Source organism: Podarcis pityusensis, assembly GCF_964106645.2.
Source record: "Podarcis pityusensis genome assembly, chromosome: 9".
Taxonomy (NCBI): Eukaryota; Metazoa; Chordata; class Lepidosauria; order Squamata; family Lacertidae; genus Podarcis; species Podarcis pityusensis.
In genome coordinates this window covers 27,761,656-27,774,963 of record NC_138034.1, presented here as the reverse complement: position 1 = coordinate 27,774,963, position 13,308 = coordinate 27,761,656, and the positions used below count along the sequence as shown (strand labels likewise).

General features: G+C 38.4%; 1 protein-coding gene across 1 annotated transcript in view; it reads left to right on the top strand.

Moving 5' to 3' along the window:
• Positions 1-13,308, top strand: part of TENM3 (teneurin transmembrane protein 3) — a 974,114-nt gene that overhangs the window by 402,435 nt on the left and 558,371 nt on the right. Inside the window, exon 6 of the mRNA XM_081021657.1 lies at positions 13,176-13,262. The gene's annotated coding sequence lies outside the window, so the exon portion shown is untranslated. The remainder of the gene's footprint in view (positions 1-13,175; positions 13,263-13,308) is intronic.

Genomic DNA, 13,308 nt, shown 5'->3' with positions numbered 1-13,308 from the left:
CTTCTTATAAAATTTTACACTGCCTTAAAACTCTTAAAGCTGTTAAGATCTAGTGGCAGCTATTCCATCAGGCTGCTGAGCAAATAGAGAAGAGCTATTCCATTGCCTATGCTGGGAGACCAGCTGCCTTTGGCTCTCCTCAGCTGTACCTAGTGAAAGCAATTCCATCAGGCCACCTGAACTGCTTACATCCCAACTAGTCATTATAGGAACTGTAACTTTAAAAACTGATGATTGGCCTTGGGTTTTTTTCCTCCTCTCTCTCCACTTCTTTTTCCTTATGTGTCTTTCACATTGCAGCCTTGACAGCAAGGACTTCAAATTGATTTTTGTAAGCCACTCAGGGAAAGTAAAATAAACTAGTACAGGCCCAAGACATTTTGCCCTAAAGCAGAATCCAAATGCCCTGTGCTACAATCAAACACTTGCTGCGCCATTCAGACACCAATTCTTGTCTTCTTTAATCACTCTTCCACAACTGCAATCTGAAGGAGGCCACTGCATGTCAGCCATTTGTAGTAGTAGTAGTAGCAGCAGTAGTAGTGATAGTAATAGTAATAATATTTTTTATTATTTGTACTCTGCCCATCTTACTGGGTTGCCCCAATCACACTGGGTGGCTTCCAATAAATATCAAAGCATAATAAAACATCAAACATTAAAAACTTCCCTATACAGGGCTGCCTTCAGATGTCTTCTAAAAGTTGTATAGTTATTTATCTCCTTGACACTGATGGGAGGGCGTTCCAAAGGGTGCGTGCCACTACCGAGAAGGCCCTATGCCTGGTTCTCTGTAACTTCACTTCTTGCAATGAGGGAACTGCCATAAGGCCCTCATAGCTGGATCTCAGTGTTGGGGCTGAACGATGAGGGTGGAGATGCTCCTTCAGGTATACTGGGCCAAGGCCATTTAAGGGCTTTAAAGGTCACCACCAACACTTTGAATTGTGCTCGGAAACATATTGGGAGTCAGTGTAGATCCTTTAGGACCAGTATCATATGTCCCGGCGGCCACTCCCAGTCCATAGGTGAGGTCTAGCCATTGGAGTCCCTGTAATGCCTATTTGGCCATATCAAAACATCAAATTTTGAAATTCAACATAAAAGTGAGTGCTAGGTCATGATAGGCATATATTTGCAGAGTTGCCTGACAGTTTCATTAAATAAACCCATACATTGAGTTAGAGTCATTACTCACTCTATTTTACTGGCTGCTAAACCAGAAAATGTTAAGTACAGTTCCTATAACATTCACATAGCGTGAATTAGGTAAGTAAATAATCATATGGTTTGTTTAGAGGTAGTAAAACTGAGATACAGCAGGGTCAAATAGCTGATTTGGTCCATAGTTAAATCACATAAATGTATTTCCAACATTCCACTGAGGCTTTGAATGAAATATTTGTAAAGGGCAATGCCTCTTGTAACCGAGTCCTCTTCCTATTATAGTCACCACACTTGACTCTAAAAGGTCTCCAGGGGAAAAGATTAATTAGATTTCAATTATGTTACAGAAAAATGTACTTTCCATGCTTGCACTCTGGAAAGCATTATAGTGTTTCTTTAATGTGTTTAAAAATTCAAAAATGTTTTTAAAAGCCACTTAAAAAGTCAAACCAAAGGCACGCTAATGGAATATGGTGTCATCCTTCAAACTGATGTATGTTCAGTTTCACCAGTCCTCACTCGCTGTGTGACGTTATGCAGATATAGATGGCATTTTTGTGAATGATCATTGAGATTTCCCCCCCAAAAAAGCCATTAGAATCAGCTGACATCTACAGAGAAAAATCATTGGTGTTGTGCCATTAGTCTGTTTTAAAGCAACAAGAAACACAAACATACTGAGAGGTAAGATTATGGAGTGTAGTTAGCTGTTTTTGGTATGTTTGTGTGTACTATAATTTTACAATATATATTTTTGCACTCTATATAGATATAGTTATATGCTTAGTTCCAACATGTGATTTATTTATTATATTCCTGCCTGCTTTCAGCTGCATTTATTTTACATTGTATTTTGTTTTTATTTATGCATTACACTTTTGATTTTGTACAGTGCCTTGAGACTGTTGTGGGAGGCAGTTAAAAAATCTCTTAATAAATAAACTATAGGATCCATTTCTGGTGTATCAGAGGGTTTTTTGTTTTGTTTTTAAATCTAATTGTCAAAAAGCAAAGAAGCTCAGCTAAAAATTCACAGTAACATTTTTCTTCCTAATACAGGTGTTGTAATTTAGTTTTGAGGAAGAGTTCTTTCAATACTCTGGGCTGTTCTAAATGTTTCTTTTTCGCTAGGCTAAAATCAGTTGAAACAGACAGTTATTCTAATGATTTGGCAAACTTATGAAGGACTGAAACACTTATACCACTTTCAAATGTCATAGTCTGTAATGTAGAACCTAGAACTCCAACTACTTATAAGTACCGTAAGTATGGAACTTTCTTCATTGCCATTTTTTTCTACAGCAGCCTATGGAGTTCACTGCCATCACATTGAAAATCCTAAGTGGTGGCAGCCAGTGCACTGCTTTCCAACATCTGTCTCCATGCTGTTACATTTCCCTCTGAATACATTTCCATGTTTGGGGAGTACACTCCTTTGAAAAAAGGGGTGAAATTTAGCCTGCTGCTCTTCCCTCTGCATCCACACCTCTTTATTTCCTGCTGGAGGAAAGACTGTTGTCTGTTGAGTTGATTTAGGAGCATATTTGCCAAATTAACAGAGGCACAGTGTGGATAACTTAGGAATTTTGGCTAAGATAGTGGAGCATTCCTTAAAGGTTGCAAGAAAGGGGAAATGGAGCCAAAACTTCAGGAGATCCAGAAAATAGCTTGTTCAAGATAATGAGAAACAAAATCACACTACATGATCATTAGTCACAATATATGACCTTCTGAATACTGTCCAGAAGACCTTCTGAAGACTCTTCCCAGAAGGGAAGAGAAGGGGAGCAGCAATGATCCGCAGGTGTGTTGAGATGAAGAGAAAGACACGGCGGAGCATTGGGGAGAAGAAGAGGTAGAAGAGGAAAATGCACATCATGAGCAGATGTAGTGAGAGAGGGAAGGGGGAGGCAGAGCTTTTTATCAGTTCTTAAGCTGGTGAGATAAATGGAGAAATGGGAATACTCAACCACAGGTTAAATCCAAATCAAAAGTTAGGGCATCTGTCTAACACAGTAGGGCATCTATTGGGTAGAAGCATAGGGAGTTGGGTTGCAAAGCTGGAAGGAGAGAAAGAGTTGGACAGCAAGATCATACACCAAAAACCACCAGCCCACAAAACTTTAGGGATTCAAAGGGATTATGCTTTTCAGGAAACAAAATAAAGTAACTAGTTAGAGGGGTCGACATTTCTGGGTGAACAAATGGATGGAGATAGCAGCACCACTTTCTGAAAAGACTGCTGGTGGTAGATGCTTGCCAATTAATAAGCGGCAGGGTATTGTTTTGATTGCATTAGGGTGAGGGTGAAGGATGCTTGGCACCTGTAAGAGTTCCATGACCCAATTGCCACAGGTGTCTCTTTCTAGTATAGATCACAGGATTTTGACTGCTCTGTTCTTTGTTCTGAGTTAAAGATGAAAAAGATTATCAAATTTAAAGTCTCTTCACGTTAATAGGCACTAACTGGTTGTATCATTCATTCCAATATCTGGCAGTGCAGCTTGATTGTCTTCCATTTTAATCCTGAAACTAAGCATCATCCTAAGAATTGAGGAGCATTGATAATTCATGAAATAGATTCCCAGGTTATTCTGCTCCTTGCAACTGTATCCATTCTTTCTTTGGGTAGCCCTGGAGCATTCTAAAGAGTCACAATTGTGCCTTAAGGATTCATGAAAATGTGGCATTAGGGCTAGAATAACTAACATATTTATAATGTAAAGAAAGGCTTTCTGATTTTTAGAATACGTTTTAACTCTGCAGTCAGCACCTTTCAATATAGGTACAGTGGTACCTCGGGTAAGTACTTAATTTGTTCCGGAGGTCCGTTCTTAACCTGAAACTGTTCTTAACCTGAAGACCACTTTAGCTAATGGGGTTTCCTGCTACCGCCGTGCCGCCGGAGCACGATTTCTGTTCTCATCCTGAAGCAAAGTTCTTAACCTGAGGTACTATTTCTGGGTTAGCGGAGTCTGTAACCTGAAGCGTATGTAACCTGAAGCGTCTGTAACCCGAGGTACCACTGTATGTGCTATAATTCTCTTTTCTGAAGAGTCTTTTCTGAAGTCTTTTAAGTGATAGAGTTCTTCTGATTTTTAGAGTTGACATAGGTCCATCATGAACCAGCATTTGGAGAATAGCCAAATATTTACCCAATGTTCTGATGTCTGTGCATGAAGTTCTTAGAGGCAAATTCTTGTGCCAGCAATGATTTCCAAAAACTTTGTTTAAATGTGCCTTTGCCAACTGTCAAAGCCAAGGGCTTTCTCATATTTAATTTGCTATTAGTTTGCTAATTGCTGATTGTTTTTCTGTTCTGTAACTGCAAATTAGGTTTTGCAAGCTAAAAGGCTGCTCCAATCACTGGCAGGGTAAAAATCATGTTCTTTCAAGTGAAAAACAGAGCAGAGCCTGCCTAACAAAATCCTTTTTAAAGTGTAGGTGGGTTGGCTGAGTTGCTGAGGTGTTTCTTTTATAGCTGAGCTGAGCCAAAATTTCTCACAATATGTTTTTATGGAGAAAAATCTGAGATTCTGCTTTTCCCTATAATCTCAAGAAAAATGGCTTTCCCCCCATCTCCTTAATTTATGGTACCCACAAATAAGGTGGAAGCGATCAAGAGGTTTTCTTCTGGATCTCCTGTATTCTAATTTTGTTGCGTTAAGTTGTTCTGCTGGCGATTGATTTATGGCATTTTATCGTATTCCATAGTATATTTTGTTATTTTAACATGGTGTTCAACACTTTGGGACCATTTATTTATATATTTACAGTACATAAATAAGTTGTAATGAGAACAATAATTTGTATACATCTTGGGTGCACTATAGGGGCGGAGCCGTAGGTGGGGTGCACCACCTCAGCGCCCCCTCACCACTGCTGCAAAGCAGGGCGCACGGCTGATCGCAAAAACAATTCTGGGCTCAGGGGGCGCTGTGGGCAGGCATGTGTCCTGGCACCTGCAAGTCCAGCACTGCTTTTGCGAGTGGCGCAGGGGCCAGAGCATGTGCTTGTTGTGTCTTTTTCAGCCACCCTCCAGCTGGAGGGCACTGAGAAGGATGCAATAGCTCACAACTGGGCAGGGCGCCTTGATGCGCGCCCCCCCCCCAAAAAAAAAACTGTGCCCAGGGCGATGGTCTCCTTAGTGCCCCCCTGCTACACCTCTGTCTCAGGAGAGTTTCAAAAGGATTATATGAAGAAAGCCACATTGTGCTCCACTAGCAACATGCAAACTGGGGATATGTGAAGTAGCTCTTCTATCTATGGCCTTAATAAAAGATTAATATTTAAAAGATTAAATATTTCTTTAGTACAGCTATCACTTGAGGGTAGTGATCTTCTGCATTCACCAATGATGACTGCTTGTCATTTTGTTATGTAATTGGGACTGGGATTTAGTAAACCTATTGTGTGCTTCTTGTCATAAGGCTAAACATGATAAAGTAACCCCTTATGGTGCATAAATCACACTGAAACCAATATCAGGCTCATAATCTATTCCATCCATCAAAAACATGCTGCTGAATTTACTGTTCATATACAAAGCTTGAATAGTTGGAATACTTTGAGAGATGTTCTCACTGACTGTGCACTAAAGCCAAAGCTTCAGTTCTGTAAGATTTTGTTTTGGAGGCTGGCTTTGGTATCTAGAACTAAGCCAGAGCAGTGGAAGGGGGCTTGTATTTTTAATCAGTTTGTCTACTTTTATAGATGTTTAATGCCAGTTTCTGTTTAAAAGTGTTACCCACCATTAACCTTCACAACAGGGCGGCAAAAATAAATATATTTTCTGATGTATAAATGCCTGTGATATTTCAGCGTGGCAGATCAGTATGAATGGTAGTTAAGAAAGCACTGACTTCTTAAAAAGTCATAATTATGGAGGTAGAAGTACTGCAGAGTAGTCCTAATAAAAACTAGTTTCTAGTAAATTAAATGCTTTCAAAACCCATAATAGACCATTGGCAGTCCTTTTCTGAAGCAACTGATTCATATTGTGCAATAAACAGTGTCTTGCCATGTACAAGATTGTTTAACAGTTTTCTAGGGTTAAGTGCCTGTTGTTTTAAAGATTGGCTTGCCCAGCATGTTGCAGTATTTCTCTCTAAAGTACATCAGTGAACTATGTTGAGCAATCTTGATAAAGTACATTTTGTTAAATGCTAAGATACTGAAAGCACAAGTTGATCACTTTAGAATATTTTTGTAAGTAATTTATTACTGTTCTCAATAGATTGTTAAAAGGTTATATTCAGTTTTACCATCTCACTGACATATTAAAGGATAAGAGTTTTTAGAAATCTCAGTATGTGCCTTGAATCCCCAGTACACAAAAAATGTTATATCAGTGACACAAGTATCATTACCCTGAAGAATTACTGATGGCATGATGATTATGGAAATCATCATCAACTGATCATCAGTCACAATTTATTTCAAATCAATGTCTACACAATCCATTGCCTAGATGAATTTTTTTATTGAAATTGCCTCTGGTGTAGCACAGCTCTTCAGAGATAACTTCATCCTGCATGAGGAGAAGCTCTGTCATGCGTCATTCACTGTTCATGAATGGGACCACTCAACGTGCTCATGGCTCCAAGCAATCCAAATTACTTAGAACACAAGAGAACCACAGATTATTTGTTATTGACAAAGCACTCTAATTTATGAACCAGTTATTATGCCAAACTGTAATATCCATTCCTAGACATACAACAAAAACATAAAAAATTGGCAATGATTATTAATGTTTAAATGCATTACAGTTGAAAAATTCAAATATAATGGGCTAGATCCACACCTAAGCCCACTCATGCTCGGAAAAGGGGGCTGAAAGTAGAGAGGGAGGGTGTGTGCATGCCAGTTGCACCCAGTCCACACCCAACCTTCCCACATTGAGTGTGAAATCTGGAGTATTATAATATAGCAAATACATTACAGCAGTCTGCAGAAATAGTCAGGTAAGACTGCTGGTTGAATAAAATAAAATAACTCTATGTAAACAAAGCCATTCTGAGCACAATCTCAAGACTCGTGAGATCAAGAGAACAAAGGGGTCCTAACAGTAGGACAAGCAAAGGAAGAGTGACTGGAAAAGGAGGCAGGATGGAAACGATCTTTATGAAAGTATTTAGTTACTAAAGAAGGAACCAACTAGAGGAAGAATACTGCATGTTGCTTTGCTGTCTCTCACTCTCCCCCCCCCCCCCCAGTTTAGGTAACCCATTGTTGCTTTTACTGCCCAAATGAATCAGGCCTGTAACAGCATTCTGCCCCACAATTGGAAACTTTGCATTACTGGGTTTTCCATTTATGTGGATGCTTGTAAGCACATCGCTGAACCTGCTTACAAGCCTCCTTCAGACTTCTCTGCTAAATGCAAGGAGGTCAGGAATAGAAAAGGCACATCTAATTTGTGCAGTAATGTTGGGGCAGAACCAGTGTGTGTCTTCCTGCTCTCCTTTCTAAGCTTAAGCCTTCGTAGCAGCATTAGTTACATTTTTGAATCTATGTAGAATAACATACAAATTTGCTTCCATTCATATTTGCATCAGTATACCATTGGAAGTTCTTTGTATCACACTTCAATCAATAAGAAGTCTATGGATTGCAAATGAACTCTATGCTTATTCACTTTGGGATCTTTGAGGTCTTTGAATTTCATTCAGCTAAGTGGTGCTTAACAAAATTATTATTGTCCAATAAACTACAGCATATACGACTGTTACAGAATTGCTTTTTTCTTCTACTGTAGCTTTTGTTTATCTTTGGAAAGATGATTTACTGATCTCAGTTAATATCCTGTTATCAGTAAATAATTATAGGCTTTTTGATCATCTTAAATTGTAGTCCATCTTTCTTCCTCAACATGTGGAAATGTTAAATTTAAGTATATTCTGTTTCCCTTCTAAATCAGGCTTGCACTCTTCTATAACATTAGAAACTGGTCTATGGCATGCACTGCCCATTGTTTTACAAAGCATTCATGCTGCTGCACAAATTTTGTTCTAGTTTTACACACACTAAAACAAAGGGTCAGTTACTTTGTACCTGGAATCATATTATATTTTCAGATGGATTCAATTGTTTGAGTTCCTATGCTTATGCAGTCAAAACAGAAACAGCCATTGGCACAACATAGAGGCATTAGCAGACTAAAAAATTACAGAAGTACAAAATATCTTTAGGAAAAATCCCTAAGGCAAGAGGGAATCCTAGAACAGTCCAATGAGAGCAGTGTGTTCTGAATCTCTGAATGCTGACTTGTTGACAATAATGCTGATACGTTACATGGCTTTAAAAGGTGATTAGGCGGCAAATTTATGGCTACCCATATTGGAGGTGGCATTCAATTGACTGCTGGACACTAGAGATTTCTGGGTACTGATGTCAGCTGCCATTGAAGGATACTCCTGCCCAGTAAACAACTGTACAGTCATGGCCATCATTGTTACCAATTCTGTCTCTCATCATTACCGACTAGTCAGGATGTTGAGGTCTACCCAGGTGGTTAGGAAGGCCCAACAGAGACTTCATTTCCTTAGGGTCTTGCAAAAGAACAATGTTAGACAGCAACTGATGGTTTCCTTCTATCGGTCCACGATAGAAAGTGTTCTCTCATACTGCATTACGGTGTGGTACACTGGTTTGACAGCCATGGACAGAAAGTCCCTACAGAGGGTGGTGAAGACAGCACACGATATCATGGGCTATCCCCTGAGTCCGCTAGATGTCATTGCAGGAGACCGTTGCCTCAGAAGTGCGGGGAACATTCTCAGGGATGACTCACACCCTGGCCAGCACCTTTTTAATCTCCTGCCCTCAGACAGGAGATATAGAAGCATGATAAGCCACACAACAGGTTAAAGAACAGTTTCTACTTGTGGGACATGAGGCTGCTGAATGGCAGACAGCAACATTGCAGTTTGGGGTTGGTGGTCGTAGGACAGCACACAGAGTGTAACAAGGACTGAGAGATTGGGGGGGAGGGGCTCGTTTAATCTCACTGTAAACAAGTAGTACAGTGACAATAAAGTATTTCTATATTTCTGTATCACTCACCTATGCTGGCAAAATACTACTACCCACCCCACATCAACTTCACTGGGGGGTTAAATGCAAAGTAGTTATCTAAGTTGCTGATCTGGAAACCCTAAACTGGACAGAAGCAATCTTTTAACGTTTTAACAATAATAGCAAAATGCCCCAGGCTGTCCATGGTTTAAAAGAAACATCACACACCCTTGGCCCTTTTACATTTAAAATATAAATTTGTGTTTGAAATGCATAAAGTGGATGTGAGGGCTCCTAGGGTTGCCATATTCTGAAGAGCAAAAAAGAAGACACATTTGCCGACTTCTACTTTTGACTATGGATTTCTATGATGATTCTTACATACCCATGAAAAAGAGGATGTGTCCTGGAAAAAAAGGACATATGGCAACCCGTAGGTCCAGATGATATACATTCAAATGATTCTGTAAAGGGTGCCCCATCCGCATATTTGTTTCTACGTATTCTCCACACATCCAGCCCTATATGTTGCATACTCTGAATATGTTGCATTCAGAAAATGTCATTTGGGGTGCCCGTTACTCTGTGTACATACATGATAATGAATGATGCATTAATGAACAAAATAACAATAATCTTAAGTCAATTAAATGGAACACTTTTTCCATTAGGAAATGGGATGAACCTGACCAGTTCCTATGCTTGACCAAACAAACAGTATAGGATTCTCTCCCTGTTTCTCGCATTTGGAGATCTTATAGAAAACCAATGAGCAGTTGTGGATTATATGAAATATATTCCTATTTCTTCCTTTGAACGTGAAGTTTAGGGATCCCACCTAAATTCCTAATATTGTTAAGTCTGCATACTATTTAAGGCATACACTTTTTATTAGATAGAAGGGCACTGCAGTTCTATTATCATATTTCCTGTTGCTAAATAAAAGAATTACTTTTGCCTGATAATCTGTTTTGGGTAGTTGATTCATACTTCAGGAGAAATCAAAGGAAGAGAAGGATTTGGAAACTGGTCAGAGTTGTTTTGCCGACTTTTTTCTTGCTGTCCTTCCAGCACTATTCTATTAATGTTTACTCAAAAGTAAGTCTCATTGACTTCAGTTGGGTTATTCCTAGGTCAGTGTATAAGATGGCAGCCTCATTTATGTATTCACAATGAGCCACATACTCAGAGCAGATTTTATTTCTATTTTTGACAAATGAGATATACTTTATTATATATATTATATTGAGTTCTGTTCTGGTCATTTTTTGAAAAGCAGGAGAAAAATTAATTCACATAATTTACAGTGATCAGCATATCAACATATTGGCATTATATCACAACAAACCTGATAGTGCTTTAAGTTAGAAAACAAAGCGTTGTTGTATTGTTGAAGCTGTTTTGCAACACAGGACTAATCTATACTGGTGAGTTATAACGTTATAAATGTGTTATAAAAAGTGACAACAGGAGGCGCTAGTACAGCATTCAATAGAAAATTGATTTGAGAGCTATATAGCATTTTTTCCTTAGCTTTTTTTTAGATCAGTGTAGATCCAGCCGCAGTAAAGCAGAGATAAGGCATTAAGTTTATTGGTACCTTGGTTCAATATGCATTCCTTGAAAGTCATTCCCCTTTGTTTGACTACATTTTACTTCCGTGTAAGTGTTCATAGGTTAACAAGTGTTTTGGAAATTAACTGATTTGTTTCTGATTAAATGAATGGACAATTGCATTGTTTGTCTCATTTATGCCAATGGGACTGAACTGGCTTAAATCTAAGAAGTTTGATTTACAATGCAGTTCTGTGCATACCTACTCAGAAGCTGGCTCCACTGAGTTCAGTGGACCTGACTCCCAGATCATGTGCATAGAAGTGCAGCCTTAACTGGGTTGCAGAATGAGGTGTTGTTTTCTCTTGAATGCAACTTCCTTTTCTATGGATGAAAGTGATGCAATCTACTCTGCTAATGCAACTCAATCCAGCTCTGGCTAATTACCAATGTGAAGCTTTCAAAATGGCAAGAATCTGGATGCATGTTCATGGCTGTATTAGCCAAAGTAACTTAGTGTAATAAGAATCCTTCTTGTGTTTTTAAGACCACAGCTTGCTAGCTTTAGTTCATTGTTAGTGCACTGCTGTCTGTGATTGATATTTGGCACAGTGTCAGTCCTTAATTTACTTTTCACATAACTCTTTCTTTTTTTAAACTCCTCCCCTCCCCCTCCTGATCAGATTCTCCCACAAGAGAGTCATGGAAGAGATGTCATTTGGGAATGTAAACGATAAGCTCATTATTTGTAATACATTTTTTCAATGCACTCCAGTTAGTATTATCAGACTGTAGTAAATTACCTTATACTTTGATAATGGGAAACAGATACTTCCATGGAAAATATTATGAAGAAAAGTGTGATAATATTAAATTTCTGACATGCTGTAAGTGGACATTGAGATTATGTGCTTTAAAGCACCAAATTGTGTTATTTTATCATAGCAAAGTAGGCTCTGTGACTGATTAACAGACTTATGAAGGTGAAGTTCCTGACTTGCTAATTATACATTTTTGTGTATGTAAAATCCCCATATGAGTAAGTGACTTATATAGAGGAATAAGGGTTACTTCTTCTTTAACCAAATACCATATTTAAGCACACTTGAAAATAGCAATCTTTTCTTAAGCTCTATTTGCAGGCAAAGTCCTCCTATTGTCATTTGAGTGAAACAGCTATCGTTTGTTTTGGGGTTTTTAAAATAATACTACAGTCTTTAAGAGTGGACACAATATTTTTTCCAGACTGATCAGTAAAATATGTAGTTATCATTCATTATTTGTATACTGAAACTTAATATTTCTTATTGACCACTTTTAAGGAACATTGTGCCTTTCAATCTCAAGTCATCTTTCAAAAGGTACACTTATGGAAAAAAATGTATATTAACAGTTGTAAAACATAGCTTGTCTTAGAAGAATGTAAGAACTGAGAGCTACACCTGAATACCTGGTCAAAAATTGCTGAGTGAGTCCCTCACTCAAGGCTAAACAGCTCCATTTACTATTGCATACATAGGATCTTAAGTCAGGACTGCTATCTTTCTTTGGACAGCATTCATGAAAGATCCCTGAAGACTCAGAAACTATTTTAGATTCTGGTATTCTAGAACTGCTCTAGAAAAATATGGAGGGGGATCCCAAACATTACATGCACTTCTAACCTTGGAAAGGACCAGTCTTGGCTGTGCGATATGCTGAGCTTTAGCACAGTTTCTGTTTTTCCAAGATTGCAAGACACTGATAAAATGCAGCTCACACATATCAGTGGAGAACTTGCTCCACAGATTCTAACTTTTAAACAATTATTTGACCCATCATTCCAATCCATTACATCCTCTGAGATAATAATTTCTGTATTGCTTTTCTGTTAGTGAAATAGATGTAAAATAAATAGACTGCCATGGGAGATGAGGTACTTTCTTTCATTAGAGATTTTTAAGCAGAGGCTGGATGGCCACCTATCAGGAATGCTGTAGTAATGGATATCCTACATAAGCAGTGAGTTGAGGTCACTTTCAGTAGTCTGATTCCATGATAACATATTTAAAACTGCAACACAATCATATTCAGATTGCAGTGATTTTAGCCATAGAGTTGTGCACTGAAAATTAGCAAACTGAAACTTTACAGCCGATTAAACATCTTAAAATAAAATTAAAAAGAAGATACATGAATATTCTGTTTGTAGTACACATTCTTCACCATTCTGTGTTTCTTGTATCTTTGGACTTAGCATATAAAGAAAGTTAAGGCTCTTCAAAGAAATAGATTAATAAATGAAATAAAAGTGAGAAGGAAAAGGCATTTTAATAAAAGTGAGTTGAGGAGCAAATCAGTAACTGAAGAACGTAGAAAAAAGTAAGCTGACTCATAATTATTAGACATAATTATTGATATCAGTCCATAGCTGTCAACCTTCCCTTTTTTTGCAGGAAATTCCCTTATTCCAGCGCCGTTTCCCGCTGCTTCCTGCTGCTATCCCGGATTGTTAGATATCCCATAGACTTTCCCTGAGACAGGTGAGGCTGCTGATTCCTTATTTTCGAGGCTCCCCGGGTCAGCTGA